Source organism: Rattus norvegicus, chromosome 9 (assembly GCF_036323735.1).
Source record: "Rattus norvegicus strain BN/NHsdMcwi chromosome 9, GRCr8, whole genome shotgun sequence".
Lineage (NCBI taxonomy): Eukaryota > Metazoa > Chordata > Mammalia > Rodentia > Muridae > Rattus > Rattus norvegicus.
In genome coordinates this window covers 68,653,910-68,672,164 of record NC_086027.1, presented here as the reverse complement: position 1 = coordinate 68,672,164, position 18,255 = coordinate 68,653,910, and the positions used below count along the sequence as shown (strand labels likewise).

Here is an 18,255-nt window from a genome sequence, read left to right as displayed (position 1 = left end):
ATGAGTGAACTAAAAACCATCCTGTCGGATTGGGCATCGATGGATGGAACACACATATAATTCCAGCATTGTGTTCCGGGCCTGCCTGCTCTGCATAGTGAGTTCCAGGCTAGCCAGGGCTATACAGAGAGATCCTGTCTCCAAACAAACAGAAAAGGTAAATGGTGGCCAGCAATATGGCTTAGCAAGATGGCACTTGCCACTAAATCTCATGACCTGAGTTTGATCCTCGGAAAGCACTGTAGAAGATGAAAACTGACTTCCCCAATTTTCTAATGACCTTCATTTGCATGTTGGGATTTATATGCACACACCCTCATATACACATGATTAATTTTAAAATATTTAAAAATAATATTTAAAAAGCAAACAGAGGGACCAGAGAGAGGCTTTAATAGTTAAGAGCACTCACTGCTCTTCCAGGTCCTGAGTTCCATTCCCAGCACCCACATGGTGGCTCACAACCATCTGTAATGGGATCTGATGCCCTCTTCTGGCATGTAGGCAGACATGCAGATAGAGCACTAATACATAAATAAAATAAAAATAAAGTAACCAACTGAACAAAAAGCATGAATGGAAGCATTAAGAAAGGCAGAAGTTAGTGGTAGAGTGCTTGCCTAGCAAGCGCAAGGCCCTGGGTTTGGTCCTCAGCTCCGGAAAAAAAAAAAAAGAAAGAAAGGCAGAAGTTTAAAATCAGCAACAGTATCTCTCGTTCCTACATTAACTTTAGAGACAGTTTGAAATCAAGATGATAAAACTGGACACTGCTATCCCATGGTCCTTTGACATTATTAGCATATTCATAAGCAGTTTAGTTCATTGAGAACAATGAACATGTTTTAAGATACAGACAAGGAACACAAATACAAAAACTAACAAACAAAAATCTTAATTTTAGATCTCAAAGTGGGTTCTGGACTTTACTGCAATTCCCAGTGACCTTTCTGCTCCCCTTTTAAACCCTGTTAGCAGTGTGCTGAGCAAGAGACAAAGCTGTGGTAAGAGAATTCTTTTTTTTTTTTTTCAACTCTTTGCCATCTCAAACTGAAACTATTGTTTTTTTTTAATAAAGATTTATTTATTTTATGTATATGAGTACACTGTCACTCTCTTCAGACACACCGGAAGAGGGCATCAGATCTCATTACAGATGGCTGTGAGCCACCATGTGGTTGCTGGGAATTGAACTCAGGACCTCTGGAAGAGCAGTCAGTGCTCTAAACCACTGAGCCATATCCTTTTAAAAAAAAAAAAAAACAAAAAACAAAAAACAAAAAAACTTCGTTGCCATCTCAAACTGAAACTATTGGGTTCTTTTTAAGATTTACTTATGTTATTTATATGAGTACATTGTGAGAATTCTTTTTTTTTCTTTTCTTTTCTTTTTTTTCCAGAGCTAGGCAAGCGCTCTACCACCGAGTGAGCTCAATCCCCAACCCCCATTGTGAGAATTCTTAACATATAGTTTGCAAGAGCCGGGAGGCAGTCTTTCTGTTGGCAGACTTGCTTTAATTTCTTCCCAAAGAGTTCTCACCCCTGACCTCAGCATTCAAGCCCATGCAGCTATTCCTGCATGCAGCCGAGATGATGGAGCTGAGAAGCCATGGTGAGGGTTATCTATTGCAGCTCCAGCTGCTCTCCCTGTCAAAGCACATTCCAGTACTGAGACGGGGAAAGGACACTAATGACACCAGAACAGAAAACCAATGACAAGAGTTATGAATGAAGCTGTTGACTCACTGGGTTACACCTAGGAAGTCTGCAAGCATTTTTAGGCATGTCACTTCAGTAGCAGGAAGGTGTTCTCCTAGAATAATTCCAGGAAGAGGGAGGGACATCTAGAACTTGTTTCATCAACCAGAAAACAAAGTTTATTTAAGTTTATTTAAGTAATTGCAGATTACAAACCATCTACACAGTTTGTTTTATTATTATTATTTTTTAAAGATTTATTCATTTATTATATATAAGTACACTGTAGCTGTCTTCAGATACACCAGAAGAGGGCATCAGATCTCTTTACAGATGGTTGTGAGCCACCACGTGGTTGCTGGGAATTGAACTCAGGACCTCTGGAAGAGCAGTCGGTGCTCTTAACCGCTGAGCCACCTCTCTAGCCCCTTATTATTTTGTCTTGATTGATTGGTTGGCTGTTTCTTTTGTATTGTTGTTTTTGTTTGTTTGTTTGTTTGTTTGTTTGTTTTTTTCCGGATCTGGGGACCGAACCCAGGGCCTTGCGCTTGCTAGGCAAGCGCTCTACCACTGAGCTAAATCCCCAACCCCTGTTGTTTTTGTTTTATGCTTTAGAGTCTCCATGAATGATGGAAAGCATGTGTCATCTCCTTGTCATAAGAAATAAGGCTAGGGCTGTAGCTCAGTGGTAGAATTCTTGCCTAGTATTGGCAATCCCTGATATCATCAAAACAATAAATAATACTAATAATAAATAGGCTGGGGAGAAGGCTCAGTGGACAAACGTGCTTTCTATATAAGCATAAAGACCGAATTTGGGCTCCCTAACATAAAGACCCCAGAACCCACATAAAGACCAGGCATGGCAGGGAGCTGGAGAGATGGGTTAGTGGTTAAGAACACTAGCAGCTCTTCTGGGAGACCCAGGTATGATTCCCAACACACAGGGTGACTCCTGAGGATCCTAAGGATCTATAACTCTAGTTCCAGAGGATTTGATGCCCTCTTCTGACCTCTGTAGGCAGTAGGCATGCCCATGGTGCATAAACAGGCATACACATAAAATATAGATAAATAAATCTTAAAAAAAAAATAAAAAGCCAGGTGTGGTAGCACATGCCTTTAATTCCAGCACTTGGGAGGCAGAGGCAGGCAAATCTCTGTGAATTCAAGGCCAGCCAGAGCCAATTAGTGAACCAATGTCTCCAAAAAAAAGAAAAAGAAAACAAATCAAAAGTCTAAGGTGATTGAAGTATATACCCCATGTTGACCTCTGACCTGTAGACACTCGAGTGCGCACACGCGCGCGCACGCGTGCGCACACACACACACACAAATAAATGAGTTGGGTATTTGTTTTTGAGATCCAGTCTCACAGTCTAACCCCAGCTGATTTTGAACTCAGAATACTCCTCTCTTAGCCTTGCAAGTACATTACTACAGTCACGCCACATTTTTTTCTTTGTTTTGTTGTGGGAAAACTAAGCTAATTAAAGTCAAAGTCCACCGAGACCAGATAGCCTCTGGGCTCTGCGTAATATGGGCTACTCCCTTCTCTGACCTTGTCTAGGGTATTCAAAGCCCCTACACTAGCCTCTACCTGAGGAATGTCACGTAGCCTCAATCAGTTTATAGGATCGGTTTTCTCTCTCCTGACTAAACCTGTTTAGCCAGCACTTAAGAGTCCTAAACTGGTTCTCTGTGTTAATAGTGTATTACAGGTACCCTAAACCCCCAGTCAATGACCTTTGCCCATCCTAGATGTCCCTGCCCAGTCCCTCAAAACTTTATAAGCCTTAAGTCACCCTAAGGAATCTGCCTACAGACAAGCAGTCCTGGTGTGGTCATTCACCAAATGTACTCACAGGGCTTCTGAAACCCCTGCTCGAGGTCTCTGTTCCTACTGCCTTCAAGGACTAAGTTGGCCAAAGATCCACGAGGATAGGGAGACTCACATTTTATCTTGCTTTCAGGAGTTCTAAGCTAACCCTTAGATGTAAGTTCATACCATGCTGTCTCAGAAAGAAAAGAAAGAGGGGGTGAGACAACACAACAAAATGGCGGATTTTAAGTCACAGAGGTGGCAGCATTCAAAATAAATTAATTAAAAAAAAAGGAAACAAGCTATGAAAGAGCGTACCCCAAAACGGGGAGCCGCGTCTCTCGCTCCGATCGCAGGGTGGGGTGCCCCCAGGAATCACGAGGAGCCATTCTTGATGTAACAGCAAGAGGTAGCTTTATTAACGAGATCCCAGGTCTTAGTGGGATCCCGGGTCGACACATATCTCACACAGGAGACAGAGGAATCGACCCCGAGCTTCCAAACTCGGGGGTTTTTATAGGGGAGGTAAGGGGCATTCGCGCGGTTACACATGATTGGTCAATTCAAAAGGTGCACGGTTACTTTCGGCGCGAAATGACATCAGCAAGGAGTGTGTGTTATCTAGCAGCTCGGCAGGCAGGTAGGGTGGCTCATCTCACTCAGGGGGGTGAAGGAAGGGGAGGGTGTCCTTGGGGAAGGAAGGATGGTCAGTGTCCTTGGGGCTGATAGCTGGTTCGGCAAGTCCTATCTCTGGCTCTCCCTCAGGCACGTCCGGCCCTGCACATCGGACTCTGACAATGAGTAACCTTTATGAAACTCTAGTTCTACAGCTACAAGCTGTATGTGGTTCACCCAACCTGAAACCTCAGCACTCAAATGAGAGACAGTTGAGGTCAGCCTGGTCTACAGAGTGAGCTCCACGACAGCCAGGACTGAACAGAGATAACCTCTCTTGAGAGAGACAAACAAAAAAATTCCAACATAAATAACTTTCTCCTTTCGAGACAGGGTTTCTCTATTGTAACCCTGCCTGTCCTGGAACTCACTCTGTAGACCAGACTGGTCTGGAACTCAGAGATCTGCCTGCCTCTGCTTCCCACATGCTGGGATTAAAGATGAATGCCATTGTGCCCAGCAAAACACTCCAAATAGTTAAGGAAATGTAAAGGGATTGATATGAGGGAGGGAGGGAGGCTGCTGCAGAGGGAGACCTTTCTGAAGGCACTCTCTAGGGGCGCTCCTCTCCTCCCCTTCAAGATGGCATCAGGTTCAGATCTCCAGATATAAGATTGTTTCTGTTCAATGCTCTCCACCTCAAGGACCAATCATAACCTTGCAGACCTTTTATTCTAATAAGCTTCACTGAAAGGGGCTTGGGGGTAGAAAAAAAAAACAACAGAAAACATAAAAAGTAAAAGTAGTTGTGTTTTTTAAATATTCAGCATATGAATAATTAGTTTGGCTTGGTTTACATTGACTGACAACTTTCTCTCTCTCTGTGTTATGTGTTTGTGCAGATGTGTATGTTCATGTGCATGTATGTGCATGTGTGTAGTCAGGCTTGGGAGTGCCTCCTCAGGAGCCAGTCACCTTGTTCTTTGAGACAGAGTCTCTCCCTGGGACCTGGTACTTGCTGGCTAGGCTAGACTAGCTAGGCAGCCTCAGGGATCCCTTTTCTGTGCCCATCCCCAGAGGTGGGATTACATGTGAAGGCCACCCTGTTAGCTTTGGCGTGGATTGTTAGAGATGGAACCTGGATCTTCATGTTTGCATGGCAAACTCTTGACAGGTAGAGCTTTTTCTCTAGTCCACTTTATCACTTTTCCAGAAAAAGAAAATTGCTAGTGAGGAGAACTCTTACTTTCACTAACAGTCATGGACTGCGGAATCCTGGGAAATCATTCAACCTGTCCACCTCCTCCCGGGGAGAACAGGCATAATTCTCATGATCAAATGTGCCTGCTTCTCATGGTTGTTATGAACTAATTAACATCTGTAAATGCTTTGAAATCTCATATGAAAGACTTGATCTTGATCTGGGAGAGACAGATAACGCAGGTATGGGGACCTCAGCCCTCAGCCTGAGCTGTACTTACTTGGTTCTCACTTGTTCAACTCGAACATCTACTTGGCAAATGTAATTTAGCAGAAGGGATGCTGTTATGCAATTTTTTAAAATATATGATTTAAAAGCATATAATAGCTCCCCCCAAGACATCAGCCCCATTTTATTTATTTAGTCCTAAGAGGGAGTACACAGTTGATCAATTTAGTACTCGAATAAATGTATCACATGTTTTGGAGGGGGCCGTGGTACGGAAATTCTTTTCTTTCTTTTTCTGTAGAAAGAATTGCAATTGTGAATTGTGTTTCGGATGTTTTGTATGTCTTTGTGTGACTCTGTGTGTGCATGTACCTGCAGATGGCACAGTTTACACGTGGAGGTCAGAGGGTAAGTGGCAGTAGCTGTTTTCTCCTTCCAGTATGGGGTTTCCTAGAAATAGATTTCAAGTTCTCAGGTTCAGCCACAAGTGCCTTTACCCCTGAGCCTTCACCCTGATCCTCTTGACCCTTTTCTTGTTTTGTTTTTTGAGACAGGGTTTCTCTTTGTAGTCTTGGCTATCCTGAAACTCACTTTGTAGACCAGGCTGGCCTCAAACTCAGAGATTCACCTTCCTCTGCCTCCAAAGTGCTGGGATTACAAACAACATGTGCCGTGGGCCGGACAGTCCAACTAATAACATTTAGTGTATACTTTTCCACCCCTCCCTTTTAACTTATGTTTGGATGAATGTATCTGTGTGTATATTTATATTATACAATATAACCTATATATTATATAACACATAAATATGCATATCTGTTAGATCTACATATGCATGTGTAGATTTACATATTTATATAGGTATACATATGCATCCTCTAAAGTGTTTATATCAATTTACATAATTGCATATATTATTTGCCTATTTAATAATTAGTGGGCTGGAGATGTAGTTCTACTTGCAAAGGTCCTGCTTAGTATGCACAAGGCACTGGGTTTGATCCCCACTACCTATAAATGGGGAGCACTGGTCCACAGATATAATGGGAGGTGGAGACAAAAGAGTGAGGAGTTCGAGGTTATCCTGAGCTACACAGCAAGTTCAGATAAAGTTTTATTATGTAAACCAGTCTGGCCTAAAGCTTGCTACTGTGACCGGTCTGTCTTCAAAATTGATATCCTCCTGCTTCAGTCTCCCCAGGGCTGGGCTAACAGCCATACATACACCTGTTACCTGTTTTCTTTCTTTTTTTTTTTTTTTGGTTCTTTTTTTTCGGAGCTGGGGACCGAACCCAGGGCCTTGCGCTTCCTAGGTAAGCGCTCTACCACTGAGCTAAATCCCCAGCCCTTCTTTTATTTTTTTAAATGTACTCATTTATTTTATGTGTATGAGCATTTTGTTTGCTAGCTATGTAGCTAGCACATGCCTGCCTGGTGCCCACAGAGCCCAGGAAAGGGTGTTGGATCCCTGGAATTGTAGTTCTAGTTGATTGTGAGCCATCGTGTAGGAGCAAGGATCCAGGTCTTTCTGAAGAGCAGCCAATGACCACTGAGCAATCTCTCCAGCCCCACCTATCCTCTTTTTTCTTTGCTTTTCTCTTTTGTTTTGTTTGTTTTTCAAGAGGTGGTTTCTCTGTGTAACCCTGGCTGCCCTGGAATTCACCCTGTAGACCAGGCTGGCCTCGAACTCACAGAGTTCTGCCTGCCTCTGCCTCCCGAGTGCTGCTGGAATTTCATTGTCCACAGTTGTGCTCAGCTTCTAGCCCTCCTTTTACTTTTCATATTTTGGCTGCACTATCTAACGTCATGGTCAGCTAGTTCTGTGTCACCCTGAGAATTTTACCTCTTAAGATTTTGTCCATTTTGAGTTAATTTTGTATACAGTCTATAGTAGAATCCTATGGATTCTACTTTTGTGTCTGTGGATTTATTCTAGCACAACTAGTTGAAAACATTGACCTTTCCCTACTGACTTAGCTTGGCATCTAACTTTCATTGCCCTAACTGTCAAAACTTCAACAACCTTGTCACATTACAGACTTATTAATAAATATGTATAATTTTATGTTTTTATATACCTGGTTAGATAAACTTAATTGAAATTTTAAAAATGAACTGATTCTTTTTTTTTTTTTTTTTTTTTTTTGGTTCTTTTTTTTTCGGAGCTGGGGACCGAACCCAGGGCCTTGCGCTTCCTAGGCAAGCGCTCTGCCACTGAGCTAAATCCCCAACCCCCATGGACTGATTCTAAAAGTGCATTTTTGTTGCCAACTTCATCTCATTTAATTTTATATGTGCTATGGCAGTGCGATACTGGCGACATTATTGATACTTAGCAGTTAAGCTTTGAAGTTAGAAAAACCTGAGTCCTTTGTTCCTTCTCAAGATTCTGTTAAAGCTGGATGTGACTGCCCAGAGACAGGCAGATCTCTGTGAGGCTCAGGCCAGCCTGGTCTATGTGGTAAATTCCAGGATAGCTAGGGCCACAAAGAGAGACCCTTTTTCAAAAACACCAATAAGTAAATAAATAAATAAATAAACAAACAAACTTTCAGTCCATATTGATTTTTCAATTTCTATAAATAAGCCAGTAGGGCCAGGCCTAGCTACACATGCCTATATTCCAGAGGTTGAAGGATTTCAAATTTAAAAACAGCCTGGACTATATAGCAAATACCAGGGCAATATAATACACTGTCTCAGGCTAGAGAGATGACTCAGAGGTTAAGAGCACTGACTGCTCTTCCAGAGGTCCTGAGTTCAAATCCCAGCCTCCACATGGTGGCTCACAACCATCTGTAATGAGATCTGATGCCCTCTTCTGGTGTGTCTGAAGACAGCTACAGTATACTTATAAATAAATAAATAAATAAATAAATAAATAAATAAATAAATAAATCTTTAAAATAAATAATACACTGTATCAAAAAAAGCTGGAGTGGAAAGTGGGAGTAGGAGATGGGGGACCATGGTAAAACTCAGCTGGGGGGCTGGGGATTTAGCTCAGTGGTAGAGCGCTTACCTAGGAAGCGCAAGGCCCTGGGTTCGGTCCCCAGCTCCGGAAAAAAAAAAAAAAAAAAAAAAAAAAACTCAGCTGGACTTCTTCCTATTCGAATTTCACTAACATATTTACTTATGATTTTCACAGTGCTGGTATTATCAACAAATCTCTTTCAAATCTACCTTACTGGCTTTAGCTTTGTGATCTAGCAACAGCTTATTAAAAGATACAGAATTTGAAAGTTCCTTGAATATTTATCTTCCGTATGCAATTTCACGTGGAAGCCAAGTGATTTCAGTTAGTTCTTCTCTTCAGAAGGGCAGCAACAGTGCTGGGAGCGCAGCTCCAGTGGAGAGCAGTTTCCTGGCGTGCGGGAGGCCCTGGGCTCCATCCTGTAACCAAATAAAAAGTGAGCCACAGTCAAGTAATCTAGCATTTCGAAGTCTAGCATTGAAAGAGTCGTTTTCCAAATGAGTTATAATTCTCTAATCCAAGTAAGTTTTCTTGAGCCACAAAGATTCTTTACTCCCGGTCGGGACTTCTTAAGTGAAGCTCTCCCTCTTGGCAAATAACACACGCCGAAGAAATCCTTGTTGTTAAGCAGAGGCAGGAAGACATCAGACCTGGGGTTTTAGGCTGCCCAGTAGAGCTGCGGGATAACTGCCTGGCGTGACTCAAGCCAAGTCGTAAACAAAGGGCACGCCTCACTGTGCACGACTCAATTTGATAGGAAATCAAGAAACTTCAACAACAATCCTTCCACATCACACAGTCCAGACTTCTGTCTTTCCCAGTCTTCGCCTTGAACTTTCTGTTCCTCAGTATGTTCCTTCCTGTGGATTCTTGGGAAAGGCTGTCATAATATACTCAGGATGGTCAGACTCCATACAAAAGTGAAATAAAAAGACTAGGCCTCCTCAAAATGCCGGGATTCTCCCCAGCTCTGCAGAACGATCCTTTGACTGGTGACCAGAACCCTGTCTGTACTGTGCACCATGACCTGTGTCTTTAATCCAGGCTCCTGGACAGACTCAGGCAGATCTCTGAATTTGAGACAAGCCCGGTGGACAGAGTGAGCTCTAGGCCAAGCAGGACTGATTGGTAAGACTGTTACAAAACAAAACAAAACAAAACAAAACAAAACAAAACAAAACAAACACATTTATTTTCTGGACCTGTGAGAGTGGTTAGTGGGTAAAGGCACTTGCCTCTAAGCCTGACCTGAGTTCATTCCTTAGAAGTCATATATGGTAGGAGTGGAGAAACCACGTCAGGTTTTCTTCAATGGCACACGTGTCTGATGTGCTTATTCCTCATTACTTCAGCCAGGGTCAGGTTTACAACTGCAGAAAGGTGCTGGGTATTGTAAGACTATATCAAGACCAAAGACTATTATTATTTTCCACAGCAGAAACGCCATTATTATATCAGTCTTGATAGCTCAGCACCTATTAATTTCCCTGAAGATTAACATCAGTCTTGGTTTCACTATCATCATGTATTGAACAAGCGCCAGGAATTTTCTAAGATATAATCCATATCTACTCAGAAAGAAGCAGTCATCTCTGACACTTCCAGCCCTATCTTTCGCTCCGCTTTTGCCAGGAACCCAAAATCCTTATGCTGTACCACAGGCTGTGGTAGATCTGTTAAATGAGCCAACCGACTAGTTTATATAGACAGTGATGTCTCAATGAGTTATCCTTAAGTGGCTATTTCTGTGTCAAGAGATTTATGTTAGGCCGGGCATGGTAATTCACACCTATGATCCCACTACTTAGGAGCTAATGAAGGATTGCTAAGAGTCTGAGGCAAGTCTGGGCTACTTGGTGAGTTCCATACTATCCTGGGCTAAAAATGAAACCTTGTTTCACAGTCACAAATGGTAAAGTTGAGTCAGGCAGTGATGGTACAAGCCTTTAATCCCAGTACTTGGGAGGCAGAAGCAGGCAGATCTCTGTGGGTTCAAGGCCAGCCTGGTCTACAGAGTGAGTTCCAGGACAGCCAGGGCTACACAGTTCCAGGGGCTTCAATACCTTTTACTTACCTCCATAGGTAACATGCACAAATATGATTCACATAGATACATACATACATATAGGCAAAACACTCATATAATGAATTAAAAATAAATATAATAATCATAACAATTATATTATTATAATTATTATGATATGAGTATTATTGTAGTGTATGATATATAATATGGATAATATAATATCTATAATATATAAATATAATATAACAATATAACATACTGTGTCATATAATCATATGTTGTTTTGTACAATACATTATTTTATTATTATTTTTGTTGTTGTTGTTGTTGTTGTTGTTGTTACAAGCTTCACAGAGGAGAGATATATTATGGCCCCCACTTGTAGAGGTTTAGTACATCATGTGTGCTTGACTTTCTGTGAGGCAAACCATGGTGATGATGGTGATGGTGACGATAGGAGCAGTTGACACCATGGCAGACAGGAAGCTGAGAAAGCAAAAAGGGGAAAAAGCCAGGACAAGATATGGTCCCCAAGCACATGACCCACTGGCCTACTTCTTATCAACTATTCTTCACTTTCCACTTTAACCTCTCCACTAGTATCATCATATTATCAATCCACCAAGTGATAAAACTGTCAATCACATCAGAACACTCAAGATCACACCCCGCAGATTCTCAGCAGACAACCGAACTCCCAATGCGGGAGCCTGTAAGGAGCAGCTCATATTCAAAGCATAGCAATGCTCATTTTTAAAGAAATCCAAACCAGATACAAACAATGCAAATACATGAAATTGAAAAGCAAAGTTCCAGGGCTGGAGAGATGGATCAGTGGTTAAAAGCACTGACTGTTCTTCCAAAGGTCCTAAGTTCAATTCCCAGCAACCACATGGTGTAATGGGATCTGATGCCCTCTTCTGGTGTGTCTGAAGACAGCTACAGTGTATTCATATACATAAAATAAATCTTAAAAAAGAAAAGTTCCAGTTGGATGGTGGTGGCACATATCTTTGATCCTAGCACTCATGACACAGGGGCAGGAGGATTTCTGTGAGTTTGAGGCCATTCTGATCTATAGAGCAAGTTCCAGGACAGCCAAGGCGACACAAGGAAACCCTATCTGGGAAAACAAAAAATAAAAAACAAAAAACAACCCCACCACCACCAATAACAACAACAAAACAAACAAACAAACAAAAGCAAAGAAAGGTTTCCCTAAATCCCAGCACCAGAGATAATAGCAATATGATGATTGTCTAGGACATTGTAGTGATAAACTGAAAATAAAAATTTTCATGACCGGGGTTGGGGATTTAGCTCAGTGGTAGAGCGCTTGCCTAGCAAGCTCAAGGCCCTGGGTTCGGTCCCCAGCTCTGAAAAAAAGAAAAGGAAAAAAAATTTTTTTCATGACCTTCAAGCAGGTAATTTTGTGGAAGAGAGTGCTGAGACAGGGCTTGGTACATAACATAACTGATCTCAAACTCATGATCCACCTTTCTTTCTGCATATATATATTATTTATAAATATGAATAATTTATGCATATTTTGTGTAGTCCTGGATGTCCTGGAACTCACTCGTAGCCCAGGCTGGCCTCAAACTCAGAGGTCTGCCTGCCTTCCCAAGTACTGGGGCTAAAGGCATGTTCCACCACTGCCCTGCTGTGTAGCCCCTTATATAAGGATCTTAATCCCATTGTTCAAAAGTCTGAATGATCTAAATGCTTAAAAGAAAAAAAGTAACAGTCTTACTCTATTACCTAGGCTGACCTTGAACTCCTGGAGTCAAGTGATTATCTTCCCCCCACCCTGGTGTGTGTGTGTGTGTGTGTGTGTGTGTGTGTGTGTGTGTGTGTGTGTGTGTGAGAGAGAGAGAGAGAGAGAGAGAGAGAGAGAGAGAGAGAGAGAGAGAGAGAGAAGTTTATGTTTATGCTTATGCATGTATATGTATACTGGTGTGGATATGATGCTTGGACATGTATGTGCATGTGGAGGGCAGACATTGTCATTGGGTGAAAAGGAATTTTTTTACTAGCCCAGGGGCCCATTGATTGGCTAGATTGGCTGGTAGGCTGCTTCTAGGATTCTCCTTTCTCACCTCCCAATTCTGGAATTACACATACATGCTATTCCTCCTGACTCTTTAACGTTGCTCGGAATCCAATCTCAGGTTCTCATGCTTTTGTAGTAGACATTTCTTTCACTGTACGCATAAATTTTTTTACAACATACTTTTATATTTTTGGTTGTGAGCCTAGCCTTTAACGGCTGAGTCATCTCTCCAGCCCTACAACATACTTTTAACAAGGGTTCAACCTCTCTTCTAGCCCACCACCCAGCAGAGGCAGTGGAAAAGTTATTAGGATATGGGGGAACTGGACCTGTTTAACAATAGTTCTTTGGGGGCAAGTTTAATCTTCTTGGGCAGCAGTTCAGTCCTGTAGCAAACACCAAATACAACTTAGCAGCTGCAGACCAGTCCTGCAAGCAGGCAGACACCAGGCAGCTGTATTCAATCCTGAAGAAACTACCAGGCTCACCAACCTGCCTGAGGTGAGGGCACAGAAGCTGAAAGCTGCTGTAGGAACCTTGTGAGAGCAGTTCTTGGGCAAGTTTCTCTCAGTGCTATGTAAGGCGAACCAGTACATGCATGGCATTAGTGAAGAATAGGGAGGTGGAACAAACCAAACCAAGGCTCAGTGCTTGTCCCCCACTGTCTGTGGGGTCATATCATACTCCTTCACCAAGCGTCCTTTCATGAGTCTGCCATACAGAAACATCCTTTTACCTGTGTCTGCTTCAGAAACATGTTCTTTCGCCTGTGTGCCTCAGCAAAATATTACTTGACATAACTAACTTTCCGAAGAACTACAAGTTTTCACTTCATTTTACTGACAGAGATATTTACCCACACCCCTCTATTTTTTTTTTTTCCCCCGGAGCTGGGGACCGAACCCAGGGCCTTGCGCTTCCTAGGTAAGCGCTCTACCACTGAGCTAAATCCCCAGCCCCTCTGAGCTAAATCCCCAGCCCCTACCCACACCCCTCTAATAACTTCTGTTTAAAATTTTTATTTTAGTTTTTTTAAAGATTTATTTATTTATTTTAAGTACAGTGTTCTGCCTGTACGCCAGAAGATGGCACCAAGAACACATTACAGATGGTTGTGAGCCACCATGTGGTTGTTGGGATTTGAACTCAGGACCTCTGGAAGAATAGTCAGTGCTCTTAACCTCTGAGCCATCTCCATCCTTTATTTTAGTTTTAATTGTGTATGTGCTTGTGTGTGTATACATGAGAGTGCAAATGCCCACAGGGACTTTGTGTCTCCTGGATTTATAAGTAGTTATGAGCCTTCAGGGTGGATCCTGCCCTCTGGAAGAGCAGCACTCACTCTTAGCCATCTGAGCCATCTCTCAGCCCCTCTGTTATCTTCTTACAGGACATACTTTTGTATACTATCATATTAGCCATTAAGTGTCATCAGAAAAGTTTGGGAGGACATATTTAGGCCATAACATTGGGCTCTTTGTCTAGACACCTTGCTTTGTAATCTCAGGCACTTCTAATCTGTTGGGACTTGTAATCCTCACCCAGGCAGATGTAGTAAGGACAGTTATGTCTGTCCAACCTGTGCAGGTCAAAGGTCCGCTAATAGCCAGCTCCTTCATTTCCAAGTTATCCATCCCCTATTCTGAATCTCCTGGCTCCTGCTCACACTGCACAGATGTTGAAGAGAAAGGCTTTCTGATAGAATTTTATTAACAACAGTGTGGTTATCTTGGTAAAGAAAACTAAGTAGAGAAGTATGGAACCAGAGGGAGGAGAGAAATCTATACTTAGGCCAACATCATCTGGAAGAGAGCTTGGGAAGTACTAATTGTCCTGATTCTTCCTTGTGTTGCTCAGGGCCAAGTTCCTTTGTCCTGACACAGGCAATTCCTAACTACTGCCAACATCCGTGAAACCACACAGGGCCTCACATCAAACTCATGGCAAGTCTCCATTTCAACCTTGCACTCTCCTTTCTCCTTTAGCATTAAATCAAACACATCCTCACCTCTCAGCCTTCGCAAATGCTAATCCCTCTGCCTGGAGTCCCTTCCACTCCCCCACCCCTCCCCCAGCATTGCCCCCGCATCTTCAGCAACTGCTCAGATGAGAGCATCAGAGGCCTTTTTTGTTCAAGCCATCCATAAGGTCTTCCTCATCTTATCCTTATTACTTTTCTCTTCATAGCCTTTATCACTGTAGAACAGCTTATTATGTTTTTTGTTGGGGTTAGTCCCTCCCTTTAAAATTCAGTCTCCACAGGTTCTTGGTAAATACCAGCAGTGAAGAGCTCAGAGCTTTAAAGTTACCCATGTTAGCTTCCCACACCAGATGACCTGTACCCCTGGGGAGTGGAGCTTGAGATATTTCGGGGTGATATAGAGCGGAGCAAAGGCAAAAGAAGACACAAGCACTCTGAAGGTCACTTGTGTGAATGTTTGCCTGTGTAGTTTCATGGACGTTGGCAGTAGACATGAGTTGCCAGTGTCAGGTCAGAGGAGCTTTTTGCTTTGTTCACAGAGCATAGCATGCCCATGAGCATACTGAGGGAAAATGGGGACGAGACTGCTTCTAAGCATGGTAGAGGAGAATGGTTTATTGTAGATATGGGGAAGAGAACAGTCAGAGACAACTGGAAGAGCTGAGGCTGATTATGGACAGCAGTATAGCTAGGGTCACGAGAGAGAGAGAGAGAGAGAGAGAGAGAGAGAGAGAGAGAGAGAGAGAGAGAGAGAGAGAGAGACCCTGGGGTGGAGAGGTTTGGTAGGGGCAGGGTGGAGACAGATAGACAGGTTGTGAGTGAGACTTGTTTCTTTGGCACCACACACATCCTTGCTTTAGTTCCTTTTGCTCTCAAGTTCCAGTGCCAGCAATGGCGAGAGGGCTCAGAGGTTGGGGGCGTCTATACTGCTCTTACAGAGAACCTGAGTCTGGTTCCAGCACCCACATCAGGCAGCCACATCAGGATGATGGAGTTATCACAAGTGCCTGATAACTCCAGTTCCAAGGGACCCAATGCCTCTGTCCTCATCCAGCAATTACACTCACTTGCACATACACACAGAGAAAATTCAAAACAAAACCAGGGGCCTGGAGAGATGGCTCAGCAGTTAAGAGCACTGGCTGTTCTTCCAGAGAGCCTGAGTTCAGTTCCCAGCACCTAAATGGCAGCTCACAACTGTAACTCCTGTTTCAGGGGAGTTACACTGACTCCCTCATACATGCAGTACAAAACAATGTACATGAAATTGAAATAAATACATTTTAAAAATAAATAAAACAAATCAGCTGGGCATGGGTGCACATTTTTGATCCCACGGGAGGCCGAGACAGCTGGATCTCTTGAGTCGAAGCCATCCTGATCTACAGAGCAAGTCCCAGAAAAGCCAGAGCTACACAAAGAAACCCTGTCTCGAAAAAACAAAACAAAACGAAGCAAAAATCCTGTAAAGTGAAAGAGTAATTCTCACAGCCTGCAGAATCCACTTTACAATATATTATCCCTCCTTGAAAGAGTCCTATCGAAACGTAGAGAGACCAGTGGGGTGAAGTGCTCTCAGAAACGATCCCTTAATTTTATTCACCATGCTTTAGGGCAGAATATATTAGCATTTGGTCTAAGGAACTGAACATTGAAGAAGAAAGATTAGAACGGCTCACATAGACAACATGAGGGCCTGCCTGCCATCCCTTGTGGCTTTATTCATCTGTCTGATAGAAGCTGGGATTTGACATCTGAAAGAACTTTTCCAGTTTTCTCATGCTAGCCTGGGCCTACAAGAACCAGGAGTGTGAGGTGATCCTTCAAGCAGAGGTCTGAACTTGAGGAAGGCCAGCAAGTGCATGATATGCTCAATGGCTTCCTGTCTGATTTCCCTTCCTCTGCTTGGCCACACAAGCACCAAGTTCTAAGAGTAAAGGCTCTCATTAACACCAGACCAATGGAAGCCAAAGAAATTTTTGACTGTGGTTAGGTCATAACTACAATTTCTTTTTTCCTTCCTTTCTTCTTCCTTTCTTTCTCCCTTCCTTCCTTCCTTCCTTCCTTCCTTCCTTCCTTCCTTCTACCTTCCTTCCTTCCATTCTTTTATTCCTTTCTTTCCCCTCACCTTCTTCATATGTGATTGAAGTCAGGATTTTGACTCTCCTGGGCTATTTGTCTGAATTTATATTCTAGAACAGGAATGTAGCATTAGACATAGTTTTAAGTGTTTCCAAGATGAGTAGAAGCAAGTGTCTTCAAGTCTGGCAGCTTCTTTTCCAGGTTCCAAGGAAGGGAGGGGCCAGAAGCAATAGAAAACTCTTTCTCTTTTATGAAACATTACCTATGGTGGCAGGTAGAGCTCTCTAGAAGAACAAACCCCATCGAATGAACATAGTCATAACAGGATTTGTTAGGCTGCCTTACCCGGTATGGTCTGGGTAGTCCAACAATGACCGTCTTCCCAATGGAAAGGCTGAGAACCTGTAGTTCCTCAGGCCATGAGGCTGGGTGCCTCCTCAGCTAAGCAGGCATTCTGCCAACTGGATTTCCTCTCCAGCCCTTCTCACATTGAATTAGATCCTGGGGAGTCGTCTCCTGGAAGTTGACAGGAAGAGGTGGACATAGCTGGGTAAATAACTTCATGCTGAAAAGCTTTAGGGAGAGGGGTGTGGGTGACCTTCGAAAGATGGACGGAAGGGCTAATTGAGGAAGCGATGTTGGAAATGAACCCATGAATTGGATAAAGAGTAGCCATGCGTCCACTAAAATGGAGCTTTTCTGAGAGAAGAGCCGCTGTTTGATCTTGTCGTTGTGGGAACATCACAGTGTACTTAGAAGCCTAGATCGTTTGGCTCAGCACACACCTAGACTACGTGGGAAAGCCTACTGTTCCTAGGCAACGAACCTGTGCTTCCGGTTTCTCTGCAGATCCAAGCATATCTAAACAAAACAGGCACAGCGAAATCCAGGCATGGCCGTACATGTCTGCTGCAATCCTAGCATTTAAGCAGCTAAGGCAGGAGGATAGTGAATTTGGGGTAAGTGTAGGCTGCATAGCAAGATCTTGCCTAAAAACATGAGAAGAAGGAAAAAATAAAGTAAAAACATTTTTCGAAAGCTGGGTGTGGGGGTTCACACCAGTAATCTCAGCACCTAGGAAGTTGAAGGTAAAAGAGTCTGAAGTTGAAAATGTACCCAGGGGTTAGGGATTTAGCTCAGTGGTAGAGCGCTTGCCTAGCAAGTGCAAGGCCCTGGGTTCGGTCCCCAGCTCCGAAAAAAAAAAAAAAAAAGAGAAAGAAAATGTACCCAAAAGTCAAACAAGACGTCGTCGGGTAAGAGCGAACTCACAGCTCCATCACACCTTGGCCCAGCGCTGAGGCTCAAGTCCAGGCCCTGCACAGGTCCACTGACTTGCATTCTTGCCACCTTCTGTCTTTTTTTTTTTTTTTTTTTTCTTTTTTTCAGAGCTGGGGACCGAACCCAGGGCCTTGCGCTTGCTAGGCAAGCGCTCTACCACTGAGCTAAATCCCCAACCCCACCTTCTGTCTTTTTATTGTTGCTCCAACCCTGGATGACTTCAACCCCACACTCGGGCTGTTAATAAAAATCCACCACTGGGCAGGCAATGCTTTTCTGAATTCATGGGTACAGCCCTGC

General features: G+C 43.1%; 1 long non-coding RNA gene across 1 annotated transcript; it reads right to left on the bottom strand.

Moving 5' to 3' along the window:
* Positions 1-3,914: 3,914 nt before the first annotated feature.
* Positions 3,915-17,867, bottom strand: LOC134480582 (uncharacterized). Its single transcript, XR_010055005.1, has 2 exons — positions 17,023-17,867; positions 3,915-8,954 (listed from the first exon to the last, which is right to left on the bottom strand). It is a non-coding gene; the product is annotated as an uncharacterized LOC134480582 (long non-coding RNA).
* Positions 17,868-18,255: the final 388 nt, after the last annotated feature.